This window comes from Pogona vitticeps, chromosome 4, assembly GCF_051106095.1.
Source record: "Pogona vitticeps strain Pit_001003342236 chromosome 4, PviZW2.1, whole genome shotgun sequence".
Classification (NCBI taxonomy): domain Eukaryota; kingdom Metazoa; phylum Chordata; class Lepidosauria; order Squamata; family Agamidae; genus Pogona; species Pogona vitticeps.
The window spans coordinates 152,666,637-152,691,048 of NC_135786.1; the positions used below are offsets into that span (position 1 = coordinate 152,666,637).

General features: G+C 40.6%; 1 long non-coding RNA gene across 2 annotated transcripts; it reads left to right on the forward strand.

Moving 5' to 3' along the window:
- Positions 1-23,257, forward strand: LOC140706838 (uncharacterized). Of its 2 annotated transcripts, XR_013544817.1 has the most exons (3): positions 1-1,369; positions 4,867-4,964; positions 22,672-23,257. It is a non-coding gene; the product is annotated as an uncharacterized LOC140706838 (long non-coding RNA). The 2 variants fall into 2 exon arrangements; XR_012086718.2 differs by lacking the exon at positions 4,867-4,964.
- The last annotated feature ends 1,155 nt before the right edge of the window (positions 23,258-24,412 follow it).

The following is a 24,412-nucleotide window of genomic DNA, read 5'->3' on the forward strand; positions in this document are numbered from 1 at the left end:
ATAAATGTTCTCACTGTTTTCTGATTATATGTGCAAGGTTTCTGACCTAGCCATCAGCATAAGCCCAGTTCCTAAGCTTTACAAAACATTTTGGAGTAAACATTCTAGAATTCTCCAGATAGCATTAAATGATTTTAGAAATATAAGTAACTTCCATGTTCTGCCCATCTCCAGGGATCCTCCACCTTATTATACAGCTCTTCTACTTTCTTCTACGTGAAATGAAAGTCTTATTGCTCTTCTGTTTTCTTCGGCACACAACACAGCTCCTACCATTGATCTCAGGGTGCCGTTAGACATAATGGAGAAAGATGCATGGTGGAATGTCCTTATATTTTTTTAAATGTTTTTAATTGTAGGTGCAGAAAAGGGAGGTATCCAGACAGGACTGGAGTTCTAGGCATGTGCCCACGCTTTCCTCATGAAACACCTCCTCCCAAAGCTACTAATTAAGGGGCCATGCTGTACTGCAGTTTATTTTAGTGCAAAATCCAAACAAGAAAAAACACTGTGTGAATATCAAACTGCAACACCTTAGGACCATCTTGAATTAAAAGACATAAAACCGAAATAGAGCTGTCCACCTTAAAAGAAATCTCAATAACTTAAAACAAGAGAGTGAATGAGCAAGAGCGAAAGGAGAGGAGGACTATTCTGCCATCTAGAAGGCATCCTTCCAATGGGTCTCAGCTTTGGGTCCCTAGATGTTCTTGGACTACAACTCCCAGACATCCTGGCCAGCACAGTTAGTGGTAAAAGCTGCAGGGAGTTTTAGTCCAAGAACATCTGGGGACCCAAGGTTGGGAACCACCGTATCTAAAAATCTCAGGCTGCCGGTGAATAAATAAAAGCTCACCTCTTACCTTTCCAAATGCAGACTTTCCTCACTGCAGCACAATAAGGTTATTGTGGGGGGAGGGGACAGAGTTACTATATAAGTAACATTGGGGGACTGAAACTCACAGAAAAAAGAAGAAGATTTGACATGTGGTGAGAGAGGTAAAGCTTTCTATGGCTACTATTAAACATTTAAAACATATTCCTAGATAACTCTTTATTCTGGAACAGAGAGAAGTTGTTCTTTTCTTCCTTCTTTTGCAGCCCAGAGGTCACATCGTACAAGTGTCTCAAAGTTCTCCTGCTGGAACCACTGAGCTAGCTTTTATGGCCCTCTAAGCTACCATCTGGAGGAGCCCATCAAGGCTGTGATAAAAAAAAATACTAGGTGTGCTTTTTATCACAGCACTTGTTACTTCTCATCAAATCTGGCAGACGTGGCAAAGACTATGTCAGTGCTGATACGTTTAGAAGTAAAATAAACATGGGACATTGTTAACTTCTTATTTCTCTTCATCCAACGCACTGCAAGGTTTGTTTTAGCATTGCAACATAAAGTTTCTGTTTGATTTCCCCCCCACCATGTCCCTCAGAAGTAGTAATCTTTGTAGAATAAAGGCCCGTACAATGCTTTGCATCTGAAAGTATTCAGTAGAGTTTTTTGTAACCGAATGTAAGACTGGACCACTTGGTTGCTTTTTTTTAATTGGCAGAGTCTCTTTCCTCATCTATCCAATTGCAAAACATGCAGCTTTGGAATGAATCACTACAATGCAATAAAGGACTGTTGTGCATGAAGAAGAACGAAGGGGCAGAAATGATGGGAGAAAACCTGGAGGAGATAAGTGGTACTATAAACAGACAAAACAATAGGTAATCATAAGGTGATATGCAGGAGAGCTAAGAATAGTCACTATTCTCAGAATTCCTGTGATATGCAAGGGAATTATCTGTCTTATGACTTCTTCTTAGCTTACCGCATGCCAGGAGAATCTCCCAACATGATGCTCGTTTCTATTCAAATACAGTCAGTGATAAATATTGTTTATTTTTAAATCATAATTTCCATGAGTGCTGGCTTGGTGTAAAAGAGGCTGGACAAGTGTGGCCCTCTAGCTAGTTTTGATCTTCAGTTCCCATCAGCCCTAGCCAACATAATCAAGGGATGAAGTTTACAGAAGTTGTGCTCTAAACATATGTAGAGGGTCACTACATATAGCCCAGCCTTGATACACAAAGCCATCTGGACTAGGAGTGTTGATGGTAGAAGAACAACCATGTGTGTTCAGAATGGATTGCAGATATGAAAATAAGTGTACACACCCACAATATTATCTGTAATGCTTCATTATTATAGGTGTTCTAACAGCTGCCTCAGAATAGAAATTCTTCTTTTTCCTATGAACATAACAACTCCAAATGGCTCAGAAGCCTGCCTTCCACTGTGACTAATATGCTTGTCTTCAAAACATGATTTCAAATGTCCAGAGGGGCTGGGACTGGGAGAGATGGTAAACCTCCCTCCTAGAGACTTCTACAAGGTGTGGGATGGTTTATGGGCGCAACCATGATTTTTTTTCATATATGACAATCTTTGGAAGGAAGGCCGATCTTCAAATATCTGTTGCTTCAATGTGTAGAAGGGAAGGGAAAGATGTACACTTTAAAGAAAACCTGCAGATGACCACATAGTCCTGTAGGCAATATGAATATTAATTTGCCTTTTTGAAGATCTCAAAAAGTTCACCATACGGTGGAAGGAAGGAATAGAGCCAGGGTGAAATGAGGCAGAAGTAACACAGAACTAAAGTAGAGTAATTTGTCCATTTGTAATCTGAACTACATGCAGGCTGAAATCCTGTTGCTTAGTGTAGTAAGTCACACTAGAGTTGGACCATTGAATCAGCAGGGATTTGCTAAGACAACCCCTTTGTAAATTCCATTTATTCAACCTCTAGTTATGACTTATTAAATTAAAGTAAGTTACTACTAGAGTAGGCCCACTTGAATTACTGGAACTTACAGAGGGGTTGTGTCAACAGATCCTGCCAATTTGCTGGGCCTACTCTAGTGCAACCTAGTACCCTAAACAATAGGATTTCTGCCATGGTGTCTGTGTATCATCACTTTATAGCTTTTTTTGAAAACTGCCACTGCCTTTTCTTTTCGTTTCTTTTTCTTTTCATGGTCATTCTCCTCAGCAATTATTGTTTTGCACAATAGATGCTGATAAACACATGGACATATATTGTAAAATGTAAAAAAAAATTACAGGAATATATATATCTGTATTGAGATCCTATATCCATCTATATACCATTGTGTGGTTACAAACATGGTGTAAAAAGCTACAAGGGCATCTGTTATGAACTTTAATCCATACGGAGACTTGGAATGCTAACAAGTATGTGCCCCAGCTGCTGATAAAGATGAAGAAATCATGGAAGAAATTAAATGGAGAATTGAAAACTGTTATAAAACATACACGAATATAATACATATATTTTATAATGGTACTTTTTAATGATAAAACAAAGAAGCCCATGGGAATCATCTTGAAAGACAGAGACTAGGAAGACAAAATAAATATGGAGTTCATTTTTAAAAAGTGATTCAGCACGCTTTCTGGAACTATCACCCATATATTCCAGATCCTGAGCAGTACTGACAGCACTTCAAAGCCCATAAAGAGTGAAGCCACCAGGGAGATGGGCAAATGAGTCCCCTGAAATTATCTGGAATGTTGGGGACTAGGAAGAAAAAATTATCATGGAAGATCAATAAGAATGCTGTGATGAAGACCTTCCATTTGCCAATCCCACATTCAAATTATCACAAAGGAGCTTATAAACTAGAAATTCCTACCAGATGTCATTAACAACAGTATTGTAAGAAAACTTACTGATTCTATCCCATTTAATCAGATGTACCAAAATAATATTGAGCCAGTGAAAACCTGTCCCATTCTTTTTTTGGCCAAAATCACATTCTAGTCTTTAAGTTGACACAAAAACTATTGTGTGGAGGTCCCATTCTTGTGAAATACCCTACCATGGAATCTGTGCATGATTCCCACTTAAGTTGTCGGGTTAACAGAATCCCATTCTCTGAAACCAGAGGGGTGTCAAAAGAGGTGGACTCTCAGTAACAACTACAAAATCATGTGTCTGTGTCCATGAGAAAGAGAGATGGATGGCATGGATTTCCTGCACTACTTTCTAAGCAAATACTATGTGTATAATACCCACAGAAATACATTCACACTGAATTACTGAGCCCCGACTCTGTGGGAGGAGATGAGTGCTCAGCCATTAAAGCATTCACAAACAAAACAATTAAATGTTCTCTTCCAGCACACCTCACCCTGTGATTTGAATCCCTGCTTGGTGACCTGAGAAATATTAGCTTTTTCTTAGACTTCAGTAAGACAGGGCAATTCTACTCTGTCCCAGTTCTAAATAGTTCTTTAAAATCTGGTCATTCCAAGTTGCTTTTTTCAAAAGTGCCTTTTTGTAACATGATTTTAAAAAGCTGTTTCAGCAGTTTTAACTAATGCACATATTTATTGTTTTAAATGTTGGCTTTCTCATCTGCCTTGAGAAGATTTACCTTAAACATAAGAGGGAGAAGAGAAGGAAAAGAGAATCGACTTTTAAGGATACATCCTTAAAAATAAGTCTCATTCTATAGTTATAAATGACTAAAATGTACCATAAGTCTGATCTGAAAAGCAGCAGGCTACATTATTACTGATTGCCACATCTTACTTGCTTTCATGCTTTTCATCATTGTTGAGGCTTCCTAAAACCTAACTCCATTTCCTTTTGTTTAAAGTGTGTCTGTCTGTTGGGAGGAGGGGCTCATCAAATGTTACACTCCAATTGCCCAAGCATGCTGAAGAGATCAAAATGAGCTCCAAGTCACTGATCACTTCAGAGTGATTAGCAGTGTTTATGGAGGTCATAAAACCAGCTTTTATGCCTGCAGTCAAAATAGTCTTACATTAACCCCTTTTTTTGTGGTCAACAGATAACACAAAGTCCCATTAAGCATGTTGAATCCTTCAAGCCACAACCTACTTGCTGCTCCAAAAAAACAGCAAGACATCAAAAACATCTCATTACAAGGTCAGCGTGAAAATCACGTTATCCTTCTTTCTGTGTATAGATTACATGCTGGTTGCACTTCCCCATCCAAAACAAAAAGGCTCATGCTTTTTCCCTGGGAACAGGGAGAATGAGAGAAAGAGGGAGGGAGAACGAGAGGAGAAATCTAATTCTCTTTCAAGGCACCTTGTCATATATTAAGCTTCCTGGCAAAATGGAAGTCAGGCTTCATGCAGGAAACAACTTAGGTTTTACTAAAAATAAGACTCTTTGTTTATACACTCGGCCTATCAAGGTTACTGAAAAAGATAAACACCACCTTCTCCACTAGATGTTAAGAAGAAATCATCTGAATCAACACTCCCTCCCTTAGGGGAATATCTTTTTATATCAACAATAAACTCCAGGGTATACTAGATACATACCTCTTGCTGAACTCTGTCCAAAATGTTCTATCATACGTGATACCTAGAGTTTTGTTTACCTGATAAATTACCCTGACATAAGAGAACAGAGTGGGAATGAGCTCTGGGTTATTCAGAGCCTCTTCTCCTCAACCAGAACAGGTTGCACTCCTATTTTGGTTAGTGCACCTAAATGTTTGCTGTCAGAGGATTCTCTGCGTAAAAAGCCCTTTGAGCATGAGAAAAAATGTCCCAGGAAAATGTTTTTACATAAGGAATAATACAGCTATGGAGTGGTGTAAAAATTGATTTCATAAATAGGGATGGTGTTGCATCTGCGCATGCACCAAAGGTCCCAGCATTTTGGGTTTGTTTACATTGCTGACACAGTGTCACACGTTGCAGTGTGGCACTGTACTCCGTGGAGGTCTGTTGAGAGTTCCATGGCCATAGCTTGGAAAATTATCTTTAAAAATAAAAGCTAGAGTAGACTCACTGAAATTAATGACACTTATTAGTCAGTACATGGAACCATAGCATTATAGAATTACAGAGTTAGAAAGGATCCAAGGGGTTATTTATTTATTTAAAATATTTTACCCCACCTTTCCCCTTAAGAAGGACCCAGGGTGGCTTACATCATTTGAAAGACAATATTTAAAGCTAATAACAGGAAGTATAAAAATACTAAAAAGGATGAAACAAATACCATACTAAAGAAACATAAGCAAGACCAAAAAACTTTAAAAGCAGTTAGGTACAACGATCCATTTAAAAACTCCATCCAGGCAGCCAGTCACTCAGGGAAAACTTGCTTGAAGGGAAAGGTCTTCACCTGCTTGTGGAAGGACAGCAAAGATGGGGCCAGTTTAGTCTCATGTGGGAAGGAGCATATAAATCCTACTGATTTCAATGGGGCTACCTTCCACCAATAATCCCAGGGACCCCAAGGAGGTAGTAAAGTCCTGTTCCTGTTGTAATCACAATTCAGAAAATGAACTTCTGCATTTCTCAAAAGCAATTGTTACTTCTAGCTTCTGTTGCTCTTGCTTGTTTTTTTAAAAATCTCCATGTTTTTCATTCAATAGCATGAGGCACAGCACAAGGCTCAGTGAGAACTATATGAACCTCTTCCACTAGAGGCCCTGAAAACAGAAATTATAATTATGTATCTTGTAGTTTTATCTGTTGATTGGTTTTATTTGTAATTTTATTGTTTTCATGTTTTATCATGCTGTAAACCAGTGGTCCCCAACCTTTTCTGAACCATGGACCAGTTTAGGGTGTGGACAGGGGGTGGTGTCCATGCATGGGTAGGTGGGGCACCTGTGCATGCATGCATGGGCAGGGGCACCCGTCAGTGCATGAGTGGGTGGGCAGGGCATCCGTGCTTGTATGTGGGGTGTGTGCATGGGGGGTGTGCGTTAGTGAAGGGTGTGAGTGCAGGAGGGGAGATATGCCTCTGCAGCTGAGTCTTGCCTAGGCCATGGCCAGGGGGTTGGGGACCCTGGCTGTAAACCACTCAGAATAGTGTTTTGCATTAACGTGTTTCCCCAAAAATAAGACAGCGTCTTATACTATTTTTTTCCTCCAAAAAAAAAGCATTAGGGCTTATTTTCAGGGGATCTTTTCTTTTTTTTTCATGTACAACAATCTACATTTATTCAAATACAGTCATGTCATCTTCTTCTAGTTGTTGCACCATGGTGGAGGCTGGGGCTTCACTTAACTAGGGCTTATTTTGGGGGTACGGCTTATATTACAAGCATCCTGAAAAATCATACTAGGGCTTATTTTCAGGTTAGGTCTTATTTTGGGGGAAACAGAGTAGTAGGGTGGTATACAAAACCAACCAACCAACCAACCAACCAATCCCCTCATAATTATAAAAGTAATAAGCTGGCTGGCTAGGTCAGTGGTTTAGGTATCTGACTGTGGAGCCAGAAGTTGGGAGTTTGATTCCCCACTGTATGTCCTGCAAGCATCCTGCTTGTCCAGAGCATCACCAGAAGGGAATGATAAACCTCTTCTGAGTATTTGCTATCTGGAAAACCCTGAGAAGGTCAGCATAAGCCAGCATACGTCAGCATTGACTTCATGGCACATTGTTGTTGTTGTTGTTGTTGTTGTTGTTGTTGTTGTTGTTGTTGTTGTTGTTGTTGTTGTTGTTGTTGTTGTTTTTGCTGCTGCTGCTGCTGCTGCTGCTGCTGCTGCTGCTGCTGCTGCTGCTGTTGCAGTCAAAGTGACTAAAATGCTATGACTGTACCATAAAAGCAGTTACTCCTCTTTGTTAGAATCATTAAGGATAGAATTGAATTGGGTTAGAATTGTAAAAAAAAGTACAAAAAGAATGCCAAAGCAAAAGGATGTTAATCTCCCTCTTATATGTTGCTTTCCTCTGCACCCACCAACATTGGGTTGGTTTGGGTCTCTCCTAGCTGGTCTACTACCAGACATGAACCAGTAGAGAGAAAGCAGTAGGTAACAAACAAGGTGAGAGCCCCGAAGAATAAGAATTCTGTTACTCCAGAATCCTGCCTCCCACAGTGGCAAACTGGATGGTGTTGAACAGCCCATAAATGAGAAAGCATGTCTCTATTGTGGCTAGTAGCCATGAATAGCCCTTTAAGTAGGAATGGAGAGGAAACAGAGAAGTGAGGATACAAAGGCAAGAGTAGACGATATCTTTATAGACCACCTTAAAAATCAACATACTTTCTGTGAGCTTTTATGGATCAGGACCACTTTGTCAGGCATGTACCAGTGTGAAGCACTGGTCCAAAAGTTCTTGGCAAGATGGATTTTGCCAGGCACCTCTCTGTCCGTTATAAGTCAGGAAAGAGGTAGGTTGCATCAGAGCTGTTGTTTTAAAGTTACAGCTGAAGCAGCTATATCACATTTGTTCTTCAAACAAAGACACACAGGAAGAGAGGTTTAGCTGCTTCTCCTTGCTCATGCCCTCTCCTTTCCTTCCTATCTACATTGTCTCTGTGAAAGGACCCCTGGCTGCTAACATTTCATTTTGTAGTTCATGCTGTGCTGATTTTTGACCATACCAGCTGAATTGTTTCAAGTTCCAACTACTACATGAGGCGGTGTGTAGTTTTCTGTGTTCTTTCATTTACTTCAAAATAAGTGTGCAAGGTTGTGATCCATATCAGGACCACTATAAATGGGGAGCTACTTCTCTCCTGAAATGTTCCTACCTCAGCTATGTCTCTGTGATTTTTAAATGATGATACAAGACACAGGTCATTTTAAACGTAAATAGCTGGCTTAGAAGTCCTATACTTTCCCTCCCTGAGTATAGTGCTGCTGATCCAGATCAAGCCCCCCTCTATCTGCTCCAGAGTAAATAAAAAGAATCACAAAGAGCTGTATGGAGGGATAGAGATATATTTAATTTTACAGCACCCCTGATCCTGTTTTCAGCAAAGAAAGAATGTAGAGACATATTTTATGCTTCTAACCGATTTCTATGGCACATTGCCTTTCAGTTGTATTTTTTTGCCACCACTTAACTTCAAAGCAAAGATTCCTTTCTATTCCCCTTGCCCCTTGGAAATTATTAAAGCTTACTTGTTCAACTGCTTCTGAACTGGACTTTAAGGTTTGAAAAAGTGGACAAAATATGTTTGTGTCTATTGCTTTTTCTACTCTGCCTTATGGAGTCATTTTCCTTGCTCTGGTGTGAATCCGACACTGACAACACAGATTATCAAATGCATGAATATGTTTCGAATTCATTGTGTTATGGACTGAGAACAATGGCCATATTCATTGCATTTGCAATTGACATCTCCTGATGCATACTTGTAACTTGTTGCCTGTGTCAGGGAGCAACAGGTATATTTTCACAGAGGGTCATGTATTATACGGAGACGGGTTTCTTTAACTTTGATACACTGAGCAAATTCACACAGTTTAGTTGCATCCTTAAATCTATTTCCTCTTAGCCCAAGCAGATCAATGTTTTCTCTAAAATGGTTCTCTGTTTAACTTGATGAACAACTTTTCCTTCAGAGGTGTTCACCTCTAACATGCTGAACTCTCTTCTGGTAATAGCAAACAATCATCTTACTATCGATCTGTCTCTAAAGTCTTATGGCTAAAGAAAAATGAGGTGCCACAAGAGTCCTATAAGAGAATGGTGCTGGATTAAGCCAATGGTCTGCCCTAGTCCAGCAATTGCCTTCTCACAGAATTGGCGAGATGCTTCTGAGAAGCCCAGAAACAGTGGGGTATGAACGGAACTAGTCCTTCTCTTTGCTGATTCCCAGCAATTGACTGCCAGCAGTTGAGTGCCTTCACATACTAGATACCCATAATAACTAACAGAAACTGATGGATTTATCTTCCACACGTACATCTGACAGACAACTTGGAAAATGTGTATTTTTTCCCAACTACAGCTTCCAAGGTTCCTCAGGGTCCATGCTTGCTGCTGCACTGAGGGTCCTGTAGTCCAGGAATAATATCTTCAATATCTGATGACATATTTAGCACGCAGTGTCTGAATCAGTTTTGTGTGTTTTGGGGGAAACCAACGTTTGTAAGCTAAAAGAGGAACTTACGAATGGGTGAGCATTTCATTTCAAGGTTTGTTTGTGTTTTTAGAGAAGGGTTAATAAGCAGCCCACAACTTTATCTAGATGCATCTTACTACTAGATGGCAGCCACTGAAATGTGGGATAAATAAAACTGGATGTATCTAGGCCTTGAACTGATCCAGGTGTGTTCAGCCATTCTGGTACTGAATCAGGGCTGCCATTTTTTTCCCCTGAGAAAAGCCTTTTGTCATTAAAAGGTTGAAAAAAAAGTCCTCATGGGAATAACTGTAACTATTGAATGTGGCTTGTGCAATTGAGAGGGAATTTCTTCATATTTAAGTCAGAAACAATTTAAGGTTTCCAAAAAAAAAAAAAAAAAGAGCACAGAAGGAAGTGCAACTAGCAGGTTATTTCTTTTCTAATCTTAGCCTTTAGTCAGGATCATCAGAGTGACTGAAAAGCTGCAGTTCAATCAGCGGTGAGACAGGGCATGGAAGAACAAGTGTAGCTATGATTTTGTTTTCAGGCCTATTGCCCAAAAATTGAAGGCACAAGACAACTTTCCTTCTCCTCCCCACCTCCTGCTCCCACTTGAGCTGTACTTTAAATACATACAAGAATAGATAGTTTTGGGACTTTGTGTTTCTACTGCGGACCTTCTCTAGGCCTTTGGACTGAAGGCACTGAAGTATATTGCTAGAACTGCCATGTCCTCACTGACTGTAGTCTCAGGGAACTGGTATGCTTCTCTGTTTTTCCAGGCAATGAAACAAATATCAGAGTGGTTGACTCTGGAGAAGGACAAAGTCTGATATTTGTGTCACTTTAAAGTATGTACTTGATGAATATGAATCTGGAAAGTGTGGTTACTCCTTTTAATTAGAAGAGTAAGAAACGTGAAGAGATCAGCTCAGTCTAATTACCGTATTTTTTGCTCCATAAGACACACTTTTTCTCCCCCAAAATGTGGGGGGGAAGTCTATGCATCTTATGGAGCGAAGGCAGCAATTTCGTCCCCGCTAGCCCCGTGGGGGGGAGCGTCGCAAGGGCCTTCCAGGACCCTTGCAACGCTCCCACCACCACCCACGGGGCTAGCGCGGGCGAAATTGCCAGCTTCCGGGTGGGGGGAGCATCGCAAGGGCCCGGGAAAGCTCACTCAGACCCTTGTGATGCTCCCCCCACCCCCGCACGGGGCCAGCGCTGGCAAAATCACCAGCTTCTGGGTGTCTTTTGAGGCATGGGAAGCTTCAGAAGAGTCCCAGAAGCTGGCGATTTCCCCCCCTCTGGCCCAGCGGGGGGGGGCAGGGTGAGCCTCCAAAGGGTCCTTAGGTTGTGAACTCTCTCACCCAGTGTTAGTGCATGCAATATTGTTGTTATATCAACAGAATTTGATTATGTCTCATTTTCAGTAAACAAATAAGGGAAAAAATCTCTCTCTCCCTCCACCTGGTCCTGCTTCACATAGCGTGATCTTTTGGTGAAGAATATTATGGGGAAAAAATCTTGTGCAAAGTTGTTCAGACATTGCCCATTTATTGAACAACATGCAGTGCAGAAAGTGCAGAAGGCATCTGTTTCATGTGCACAGCCCAGTCATGTATTAAATGTGTTCTTTGGAGCTGATGAGGAAAGTCAGGCTGGAACTATCAGGAGGAAGGAAATCCAGAGAAGTTGTTTGTTTTTAGCCTCTTGTGCTGGATAGCTAGCACAAGATATGCTTGAGAGGGATGTGAAGAATATTTGCAAAATATATCACCTCCAGAGCAAGAGGGATACAGAGTGCTTTGTCAAGATTTCTGAAACTTATACATCATGTTTTTTTCCGCAGCCTGTAAGTTTACTACCCTTTTCTTTTGTGAAGCAAATTATACAGACTCAGAGCAGGCAGAGAACTGGTTGATTGTTAAAAAGCATGGAAATAACCTATTAATGCTACTGCAAAGTCCAAACAGCATTGGAGTAATTTGTACACATTGCACAAGGACACAGTCATTGCAACAGGACACAGTCTGAAAAAAAATTGTCCATTCAAGATTTGCCTAAATCTGATATCCTTTCTGTTTGAGAAGCAAAGCCCAAGGAATTGAGTATCTGACTGCTTATATCTGACTGCTCGAGTGAACAACCCATTTGCTGCTTCAGATTCTTAAACATCCACACAGTTGTGCTCTCAATTTTATTAATTTGCAAAATTAAACAAAATACTCAGTTTCTGAAAGTTATTGAAGTTGTGAGTCAATCATTGAATCAGTGTCACCAGAAAATCTCTCCCCTGTGAAAGATTTTTTTTAAAGACAGATCTACTTCTCTAAACATTCACATCTGCAGGCACTACTTTATATTTAAGACAAGGATAACCCTAGTACTTGACTTAGTGATGCATGTCTTCCTAATATAGAAAATAAAAACTTAGAAGAACTGATGACAAACAAAATGTGGCTATCTCACTCCAGATGAGAAATTTCACAGGAATTATGATTTTCTCATTGAGGATGCCCAACCCTGCAGGATGACAACATTAAATGGAAATTAGTATTTTAGCTTATATTCAACATATAACTAGAGGGTACTCATCTCAGCCCATTCCTAACTGGTGTCAGAGTGAATGTGTTTGCACATGTGATGTGCTTCTGCATTATTGGCACACCAAAAATTGAGACATGTAGGTAGGGGACAAAGGAAAGAGCCATTGGGTGCATACCGTTGAACCCATTGAGCCAGGTAGAATAAGGTAGGGAGTGAAGCAGCAACATTGTGACTCCCAAACCTTCTTTTTCACAGGCCCCAGCAGCAATGTAGAGCCTAAATAAATTTCCCACATGTTTGTATGTGGTAAGTAAGGCAGTGTGGAATGCAAGCTGTGACAGAATTGTAGTAACCACTGCAGCTGCTGGGCAGATTTCCCCACCTGGTTGGCCACCACCAACATTGTCCAGTCCCTTCAACATCTCCCATAAGGCTGATGACAACAAAGGAGTTTCCTATCATGGTTTCTGCAATTTGCAGAAAATATAACACGCGTAGAACTTAGAAACCTGCTGCCATTTCCCTTTGTGAAATTAAGCAGGCAGACAAAGCAAAATGGAACAGGACAGACTCATTGATCACAAAGGCACAATCAACAAAGCCAATTTTACTTTTGCTGGGTCATTCCCCAGGCAATAGTTACCACATTTTTCAATACATCATGGAAATGCACAGAACCACTTGCAAATTGTGCATTTTTCCCTGAAGTCATTTTTTTAAAAACAAAAAGAAAGGAAAAAGGGAAGTGGAATAGAAAAAGATAAATGAAAGGAAAGTCTACAATCTCACAGCTAAATGAAACTAAACACAGCAGCAATTGTCAGGGAGGGGAAAAAATTACGTTGCTTTTTAAAATGTACCTTATAAAGATGAATCAGGACTTTAAATTTCTAGTGTCACACATTTTAAACATGTTCATTTTTTTTGGTTTCTGTGTGGGATTGAATCAGATATTTTTTTTGGACTTATATACCGCCCCATAGCGCTACAAGCACTCTCCGGGCGGTTTACAATTTAATTATGCAGGCTACACATTGCCCCCCCCCAGCAAGCTGGGTACTCATTTTACCAACCTCAGAAGGATAGAAGGCTGAGTCAACCTTGAGCCGGCTACCTGGGATTTGAACCCCAGGTCGTGAGCACAGTTTTAGCTGCAGTACAGCGGTTTAACCACTGACCAGTCTTCAGAGGAGTTGTACAAAATGCCAGGATGAGCTGGCTGAACAGACCTGAAATTTCTCAGAAGACATTTCTGGACAAATTCTCTAAAGTTTATATTTTTCTCAGTTCCCCGGAAAAGGAAAGCCACTAGGCACAATTTCTTCTGAATACTCTGCCCCATTTATTCATGTGATGCAGTCATTTCTCCCCACATCACCACAGAATTTTGCAACACTGAAGACTGCTTAAGGAATGAAAACTGATTGCCTCACTACCAGCAAAGTTGCTGTTACAGTAGCAGCAAAAACCGTAACAAAAAAAAAAAAAATGAAAAAAGCAGGGGGGGGAAATCATAAGGTCCAAGTACTGTTGTGAATTTAATCAGAACTTAAAAGAATTCATAAGCAAAAGACATATATTATGGAAATGCATATCTGAGGCAAATCTCTGACCCTTTATTATATGAAGGAGCAGGCTTGCAAAAACTATGCACACAAGGAAAATGTGTACAGATTTTAGTTTGACAATGCATATAAATCTTCACATGAACTTCTACATACAGATACTGGTGCAAATGGGGTTGAAAGGAACTAGCAGTTGAGGATAGATAATGTTATCTGAAACCAGAATCTAGAGATTCCTCCAACTCTAAAAAGAAGCTATGCTGTATTCCATGCCCACAGTCACTACCATCTTTAAGAAACTGTTGACGAATTCCTTCGTTGCATGCAAAATTTGATGGAATTATCTCCTCAAATTCTTTGCCCCCAAATACAACAGCAAATTTTGAGAGTTGCTTTAAAATGAACTTCATTATTTCAATACTAAATATCATTTTAAAACTGCTGCCAGGATTATATTGAAGTAAGAGGTGGAAAAATTAAATAAACACATCCGAGAAAGTACTTCTTTCCTTCTGAAGAAAGGAGCCGGACTATTTTTCCTTGTTTTTAAAAGGTAATAATTGCAGCATAGGGATACGGTTTTCTTTTTAATCTAAGAGCAAGAAATGACTTTCAAACAGTACATCAAAGAAAATAGATCATCCATAAAATGTGTCTCTCTACACCAGTGTGGGTTTTATGTTTAGCATGACTTGCTGCTTTGAAATGAAAAGCTGTTTGACCCATGTATCTTCCTACTTTTAATGAAATGCATAGTGAAGGTCAAAGATATTTCCCCTCTTTACTTAAGTACTTATCCCTGAAGCTTTAACTAAGAGAAATGGCTAATGTTCCTGAAGGAGCATGAAAACCTCCCACATTACCTTGAAGGAGTACTATGATTAGCTTTCTGAACTCAAATGGACATGTTCTCTCTTGGGTCAAAAGTCAAGTAAGGCAGACAGAAACATCTCCTATTTAGGCATTCATAACAGGGAGTGTTCGTCTCCCTTGTGGGAAGTGCATTAGCCTCATCCCCCCCCCCCCATGACATCCATTATCCTGAATGCTTCATGGTCAATGTGTCTCTGGACAGTAAAACTGTTTTATCTATGAGAGTTTTCCACATGAACTCAAACCTTGAAAATCAGAATTCAAATTCATATGGAGAATCCTCACAAATAGTCGAAGCTATCCTCTTCAAACATGTCCTGCACATGGTGAAACTGGAGGTGGAGGCAAGTGGAACTAGGTTGTTCCCCCTAACTATATGGAGAGTGTTTTTTAATACAAATGCCCAACTGGGCTATGGTCTCAGTCTACTTGGGCAGAAAAAGTAGGACCTCCGTATTCATGGAGGATCAAGTCCCCCTGTGGATACTGAAAAATGTAGATAGCAAACTCTATATACTGTACCCTTAAAGACAGCAACCTAGGTTGACTGGTGCTGACACTCTGCAAGGCAAAGGGTGTTAGCTTAATATGCCAGGAGACTAGGTAAAACAATCCAAGTTGCCTGTCTTTGTGTATTTCAGGCAGGTTTTCTACAAAGCTAAATATCAGACTGATGAAGATAAGCTGAGGCTACGAATTTGCCTCCAAAAATTTCAATCAGAACAACATTCTCCCCACCTTCATTGGCTAAACTCAGTATGTACAGGTATTTCAGCATGGAGAATGCTGTTTTGCTTCTGTCTGCCACATAAGGTGTTAAAATTCAGGAAACACTGAAGAAGAAGACGACAACAAGAAGTAAACAAAGGAAATAGAAGCTCTGTTGCAACTCTAGCTCAACATTAGCCTGAATTCAACACATAACATGAGGACTGAAGCACAGATTTTAAGAGTCGAGCAGTCAAAGCCCTGGACTTAGAGGAAGAAAGCTATCAGTTTCTCTGTCTTCCGCATTAAGATTTTTAAAATTCAAAGTTCCTTCCATCCCAAACAGAGGTGAGAACTGTTATGTTTTGAAAAAAACAGCACTCAGAACATGGCAGTCAACATAGTGATTCTGGAATTTGTCAATGATAACGATGGTGGTGACAATTTGCTATTGTTATTTCCCATCCCCGATGCTAAAGATTATTTCATGAATTTGGGTAAATTCGTACTGAAAACAAAATTCTCATTTATCTCTAGCTCCTGGTTTCTTTCAAAGAAAATACGATTTGGCTTGTTTCCTCAGAAAACGTTCATGCAGTGTCATGGAAAAATGCTGAAATGAAAGAACTGCTGCTTTTGATTTCTTTAAAATAAAGCTTTTTTTTCCCCTGCCATTTTTTATACTGTCCTAACTAGGTCTTTACAAAGGACATATAAATGCATGTGTTATGGACAGAGTGCACATTTTGCCTAAGGACTGAAGTACTTGGTTTCTGAAGGGTAGAGGATATGCCATTGATTAAAGGCTTCAGGGTCATTATTGAAGTTTGAGAATCTGTTGCCCATGAATAAGCATTAAATAGCCTGGTTCTATTATCTGAAAAGGTCTGTACAATTTTAGTCCTTGTTGTTTCCTTATGGAGCAGAAAAATCCTCCTGAAAAACAGGCCAGTTACAATTTTAGCTACGCAGCATCAGTGTTAGATATGCTACAAAGATCACTTACTATTTAAACTGCTTTTTTCAGGGCAATAGTGCAATGAAATGGGATGAAGCTTAAAGAAAACATGCTAAATCATGTGTGTTCCCAGTTTGCATTACAAAAGGAAGGGAAGGAGGGGCAATAATATGACAAATATAAATTAAGCTTTTATCTCTGGTAGCCAGCTTGGTACTTTATGTGTGTGTGTCTGAAACAAATTATGTCTCTATTTACATTTAAAACCTTTTGCAAGCTTGAAGAATACAGAGAGAAAAGGAATGAGGTCTCCCTCCAAACCAGCACTGTAGCCAAACATGAATCTATCTTCTGCCAGCACAACAAGGCCAAAATTAAATTTGTATTACTTGGTTTTGTTGCTTGTGTTGTGTTTGATGGTCTGGGGAACATAATAAGAGGTGGGGCAGGCATTTATCTAAAAGGAATGCTTGTGTTCCTGGAAATGCTTTAGACAACATTTGCCCTCAGTATTAATTTGATTTTGGTCACCAAAATTTAGGTCTCTAAGGAAGGAAATATGTTGTGAATTATAGGGAAACTAGGGAGACCCAGTGTGGTGTTGCGGATAGAGTGATGGACTTCAGAAATCCTATGAATATTTATTGGATTGTGTTCCCATATGTTGACTAGGGCATACCCCATTACATCCTGGTTTAGGGTTATATAGCCATATAATGTAAATCCTGAGTTTTTGTGCGAAGTTTTTTTTTCTGCCTCACTTGTTTCTCAATCTAAAAACTGATCATCACAAGAAGTGCACCAAGCATACAGAAAAAAAGAAAACAAAAACCGAAATCAGAAACACAGCCTACAAAATTAAAAAAAGAGTTTTTCCCATACTTAGAAATGGAAGAAAAATCTGTTATTTTAAAGTTAGTTCTATATGATTTTCAATACAATTGTGCATTATAATTATATCTCTAAACTTTGAAATGAATTGCTGGATAGCTCAGTGGTTTAGGCATCTGGCTGTAGAGCCAGAGGTTGGCAATTCAGTTCCTCACTGTGCCTCCTTCATGGGGCTGGACTTGATGATCCATAAGGTCCCTTCCAGATCTGCAGTTCCAAGATGATGATTATTCGTTTCGTTTAGTCGTTTAGTCGTGTCCGACTCTTCGTGACCCCATGGACCAGAGCACGCCAGGCTCTGGTCCAAAATGTGCCCAAAGCTCAGGTCAGATGAGCTCAGGAGAGCATGGAGTTTGGTGGCTTGCTAAGCTTAATGGCATTCAGCTGCTTTAATGGAACTTCTTGACTGAATTTTCAGTTTCAACCTTTTAAAATGAGTACTCTACCAAATCTGATCTGAATAATTTGTAAGCTTCTGTCACAGTTACTAATTCCCACTCATGGCTTTCAAGAGATATAGTATACACTGTTTCACCTTTGCGATAAAGGTGTATTTAAATGAGTTTCTAACTGTACACTTATCTTTAATCCCAGCTCCCTCACTCTCTCTAAGAAGCTCTAAAAGATGTTTAATGCACCTAATATGTATCTTCCCACACCTAAGGGCTTTGCGCCATATTCTAAAAGATTTGGGTCTGTTCCCAGAGTAATATGCTCAGTTCAGAGAATATTTGGATGGCAGAACTGCTCATTTGCCAGGTGTTTTCAACTGCTGCACCTGGGATTCATAATATCTAAAGCCAGATCCTGAAATAACCATGATTTTTACATCCTTGGCTTGCTGTTTGTATTTAGGTTGTGGAAGTAATTAAGGCTATGCATTGTTGCTCATTTTTTGTTGGAAACAAAGTTGACTGACCATCGGTTGGGAATTAGCTTTGTTGCCTCTCAAGGTCTGCCTTGGCATCTAAGGTTTTTAGCCTCCTTTCTTTAAGCAATATTGGAAGCTCTCCTGTACAATGTCCAGGTCAGAGTCAGTCAGTTCATCTAGTTTGATACTGTCAACTAGCGCTGTAACAAGCATTTTTGGCAGCCAGAACAAGCTATTAAAAATGCACCCCCAGCTCAGCTGTATAATTCATAATGTGAAAATAGTACACGATGAATCACAGCACAAGCCACCTTGCTAGCATCGCCCCTCCTCCGCTGGAGATCAGCAGTATTGTCAGAACTGCAAGAACTAATCAAACGTGTTTTATATCTGTACTTTCTATTTTAGAGGCATCAAGACCCAGGTAGAACAGTTCTCTGATGTGGGAGGTCTGTTCTACCCACACTATCCAGTTTTACTTGTTGTCCACCTAGACTGCATCTCTTCTTGAAGACTGGACTGGAGGCTTGGTCTGCTGAGCCCACTGCCTCTGTAGGGCTTGGTATACCACCCATCTTTCCTCTGCTCCCTCCTGGCATTCTGCCTTATTGGTTGTGGACCCTTCCCAAAAGCTTTTTGACCCAAAGGCCATAGATCTTTGGTGATGGACCAGGGTGCTGGTTCAATCTTTGAAATCTAGGGGAATGGGCACACCAAATTTAGCACCTGGGCCAAAGCCCTGGTTGCCTCACTATGTTTATGGTCCTGATGTCAACTCTGACTGGTGGAAGTTACCCTAGATTTCCAGACTAGATTATTTGCTAGTGCTTCCCAGAGAGAGAATTATTTGGTGGCTAACTGTCCAGGTACTAACTGCCCTTCACATGGCTTAGCTTTTGAAATCAAACCAAATCAGGTGTGTTAAGCATGAGATCATAGCTGATAGTTACCAGCAGAAAACTGAAAATCATAGGAGTACGGGAAAGCAGGAATGGACAAAACTGCCAGTGTTTCTTTCATTCATTATTTGAATCATAAACTCCTTTCATCCTGTTTCCACTTCATCTTGCATTTTAAAAAAACTCATACAAAAATGTGTGTGTGTATGTACACACACACACACACACACACACACATATATATATATACACATATACATATATATACATATACACATATACACATACACACACACACACACACACACACACACACACATACATACATACATACATACATACATATATGTTTATGTATTGCACCATGGAAAACAGTTTTAAAGCACTTCAGACTATTTCAGTGTATTTATTTACACTGTATTTATTTATGCTTCAGTGTATTTATTTACACTGATTAGTGGCAGTTCCCCAGTGTCTTAGTCTTCTCCATCACATCTGCCCCTGTTTAAATCTGGAGATCCCCCAGTAAAAAAAATTGGAACCCAGGATCTTCTGTCTTTAGAACAGTGGTAGCTTGTGGACTGCATAGGGAGGAGCATCACCTGAAATGGCAGGAGGACATCTCCCACCCGCCCCACTCCATGTGCTGCTCTTCATTTCCTACTGAAATAGTCTGAGTCTACGAGTTTATTCTGTTGGGTAGTTTGACCTTTAGAGAGCCTGATACCAACAGCTGGGTCTGTATCTTTGACATACATGAGATTCCTTAAACAATAACAACAACACAGCTATGCTGAACATCTTACATTCAATATCTGTCTCGTATGCCTCTTCCTATATACACAAAAAGAGCAGAGAAAGAGATAAGGTGACCTGGGAAGCTATAGAGAGAAGGCATTGCTGGGTATGATCCTAAGCTGTCTTGATTGCATTTTATCTTCCATAGCCCGGCTGTCTAAAGTAGCTAATTCTAAATTGCAGTGGTGCTGTTGGCAGGTGATGGTGGGATTAGAGAGGGGAGAGCTGCACATTAGGACCAGGGCCAGCATATGTCTCAGCTCCTGTGCAATACCTGACATATTCTCCATGCAAGGCCACACAATATCTGCAGTGGTGTGTCATTTTAACAAGACAGAATCAAGGGAGGCAGACAAACCAGATACTATATGTAATATGTTTGACATAGGAAAGCCAATATATATTTTAAGAGCTTCATGTACACCGTTCCATCGGTTGGGGAATCACTCCAGCCGATCCCCCACAATTTGTAGCTCTGCAGTCAGACCAAAAAAGGTCCGGTTTGGGCATGGATCAAGGTCAAACTGAAGCGCAAGTCTCCTTATGTCATCCGGAAAATAGATCACATCCTACTGCACCACAGGTGGTCCAAAATGTAATCTGTTTCTCCATGTGATCACATCTTCAGCTGAATCTTGACCTGGTCAAAAGATGATGAAATGTGTATTAAGCAGAACCAGATTAGTCAAAATTGCATTAGACTCATTCAGTGATTCAGATACTAGGAAAAGCCAGACAGTGTGGCCAGAAACATATGTTAGAGGTAGTCTAGTACTGGAGCTGAAAGCATTCTCATGTAGCTGAGAGGTGACTGAGGTGGCTTTTCTAAGTTTGTGAGAAAAAACTTCAAGGGAATCCATGCAGAAATCCTGAAGACCATTCATTGAACAAAGCAAGCTAGTTTGTATAATCCCAAAGGTGAGAGAAGCTCATGCTGTGACAGGCATTTTGTCTCAGGATTCCCAGTTCTTGTCATGGGCTTCCTTTAACTTTCGTCTCTGGTGTCATGTATTTCCATTTATGTGGCAATATAGCACCATATTTAAAACAAAACAAAACATGCCAGGTGTTTTGATTTTAATTTCAATCTATGTTGCTTAAAATGCATTTGCTTTATCTTTATAAAGGAAGTAGCACCTTGCCACAGTGGAGATAAGCACAAACATTCAGGCAAGCTTTAGCTATATTAAAGCATATATTGAAGGTGAATACCATGAACCCCCACCTCTGGACCCATGTTTATGATAACTGTTAGAACTGTATAACTCAGAAGGGGCCAGTGCACCCCCAAATACAGTGGTGCCTCGCAGAACGAGCGCCCCGTAGAGCGATGAATTCACTCTACGGTGATGCTTTTGCAATCACTAATGCGATCGCAGAGCGATGCCCCCAATGGGTGAAAATCGCAGAGCGAAGGTCGGTAAGCGGTTCGCTTACCGACGTTCGCTTTGCGACTCGCCGATCAGCTGTTCCGCGGCTTCAAAATGGCCACCGGAATAGCCGAAATGGCCGGGCGCAGCGTTTTCACGCCCTTGGTAAGCAAGGGGAGTGCGCGAAAATGCTGCCAGAACAGCTGAAATGGCTGCGCGCAGCGTTTTCGCGCCCTCCCCTCGCTTACCAAGGGTGCAAAAACGCTGCGGCCGGCCATTTCGGCTGTTCCGGTGGCCATTTTGGACCCGCTGGACAGCTGATTGCAGCCATTTTTGCGCCCTCGTTCAGCGAGGGGAGGGCACGAAAATGGCTGCCGGCCATAGGAAAGCATCGCTGAACGATGAGTATTCGGCCCAATTGGAACGCATTAAACACTGTTTAATGCGTTCCAATTGGTTTTTTCTTACCGCTCAGCGATGTTTCACACAGCGAGGGTTAATCCGGGACGGATTAACCTCGCTGTGCGAGGCACCACTATAATATGCAGTTATGTGAAAAAGCAAAGATGTTATGACTGGTTTCAGAGAAACATTTAAAATGTTTTATGAGTAGCTTACAACCCTACCTATCAAAGTACAAATAAACAAACAAGCATGCAGACAAGACAAGCCCCACCAGTGAAACAAAATATACCACATACAATACTTATGTCAGAAGATCAGATCTACTGACAAGTAGTCTTAGTGTAATGTAATCAACAGAATACATATAAAAAGAAACAGTGAGGAACATGGCAGAAACAATCGGTCAAATGCCTGTCTAGTTGTTCCCTAACAGATTTCATTCAGTGTGACCTTTTGTGGATTACAACCCACTTATTTTTTGTTTTGGTTATGGGTTTGCTCAGCCCTTCCTTATGAACCTCTTGTAATCTACTGGTTCACCGCTGTGTAAAACATAATGCTGTACTAGATACTCATAGGTCTTTGCACAAATTCAGCATAGCCCTTCTTACGTTCTATGTAAGAAGGGAAGCCGCTCACTTAACATGAGCTGAAGGCTAAGCTGTTCCCCTTCCTCTGTGTGATCCTGGTATCCTGCGTAATGAGATAAGACATTTCTTGCCCCTCAGCACTCACACCAATAACCACCTGAGGAAGTGGACATGTCCACAAAAGCTTGTATTAAAATTTAGCAGTTATTCTTGAAGCTGTCACAATTAACACCTGTTTTATTTCCCCCCCCCAAAAAAAAAATATATATATATTTTTTCTGGCTACCATTAAACATGCTTCTGCCTTTTCACTTTCACAGGTCTGTCTTGATATCCCACCTACTCAGGAGCTGGCTTCAGCTGAACCCTTTGTATGGGTGCACACACTAAGTTCCCGTTACACGGATACCATTGCAAGAGATCAACAGAAGCAAAACAGGAGGAAACCGCCTCCTGAACAGATACAGGATTATATGCAAAACTTGTTGAGAAGGTTAAATAGCAACACCAGGCCTGTTCTTTTTGGACAACAGTGCTAAATCATCAGACACCGTTCTGACAAATAAAAAGCTATTAGTCTACCCCAAACTGTAATGAGATCATGATTAATAAATGCCTCTCAAAGGTCTGTATCAAAGTCAAGGCTCTCTGGTGATAAATGTAAACACCTAGACCCCACTTTTCCAAGAGCTCTGTGTTGCAGCTACATGGCTACCCTGATTGATCTGTTCATTACTCTAATAAATAATTTATCACTGCAAGAGGACAAATCATTATGGTGATAGTATGGACAAGTAACTTTAAACTGCCTTTTTTTTTTAAATGAAGCGTCACGCTTTGGGTTGCCTATAATAACCTCCTTAGCTGGTACACAATGGTGACATAAGACAATTAGCCCCTAAGAAATTAGCAAAGGATTGTGTGATCTTGGTTTCCAGAATTCCCGGGCAAGCTCTTTTTCCCCCCTCCCTCCTCCAGTGTGAAAGCACTATCATAACCTTGAGCTGAGCACCTCTAAAAGTCTCCAGAAAAACAGACTGTTGGTTTTGTAACTGATAGGTAAAGGTAAAGGTTCCCCTTGTCAATTTTTGTCCAGTTGTGTTTGACTCTAGGGGGCGGTGCTCATCCCCGTTTCCAAGCCATAGAGCCAGCGTTTTGTCCGCAGACAATCTTCCGTGGTCACATGGCCAGTGCGACTTAGACACGGAACGCTGTTACCTTCCCACCGAGGTGGTCCCTATTTATCTACTTGCATTTGCATGCTTTCGAACCACTAGGTTGGCAGGAGCTGGGACAAGCGACGGGAGCTGACTCTGTCATGTGGATTCGATCTTACGACTGCTTGGTCTTCTGACCCTGCAGCACAGGCTTCTGCGGTTTAGCCCGCAGCGCCACCAGGTCCCTTTTGTAACTGATATGGTTATGCAAACTGCCATGAAGTGACTGCTTCCACAGAGTTCTTCAGTGATATAGTGATAAATTTCACAGTACATACCCTCAGTGTGATAATCCATATTGCTATGCCCACAAGATGAGTCCCACCAACACCAAAAAATCAGGAAATTGTGTTCATGAACCTGTTTCAACTGTCATAACTTCCACTGGGAGTGAGACCAAGTCACCCTCAAGGTGGGGAGAGCAGATTGAATACTTTAATCATCATCATCATCATCATCATCATCATCATCATCATCATCATCAACATCATCATCATCTCCATTGTTGTAACTCTGCAAGTCATGGCTTCACTACATGTGTGGAACTCTTAGTTAACAAATGAAGTAAAGTGACCATGTGTGATTATTTACCATATGAAACAATTCTGCCTTTAAAAGGAAGGCTGATATCTGATTAGTTGCTTCTGTCTTCCAGGCTTTTCATCATTTTTGGCATTGTATTTTATTCCCCATATAGCTCAAGGAACCAAACAATTCTCAGTGGTTTGGATTTTCTGATAGTTCTTTCAAGAGACCTTTCAGGAAAATTGTTGGGGAAACTACAGTCCTGGGCTGTGGGTCTAGGGCCTGAGTAGGAATTTATTTATTTATTTTTAAAAAATAT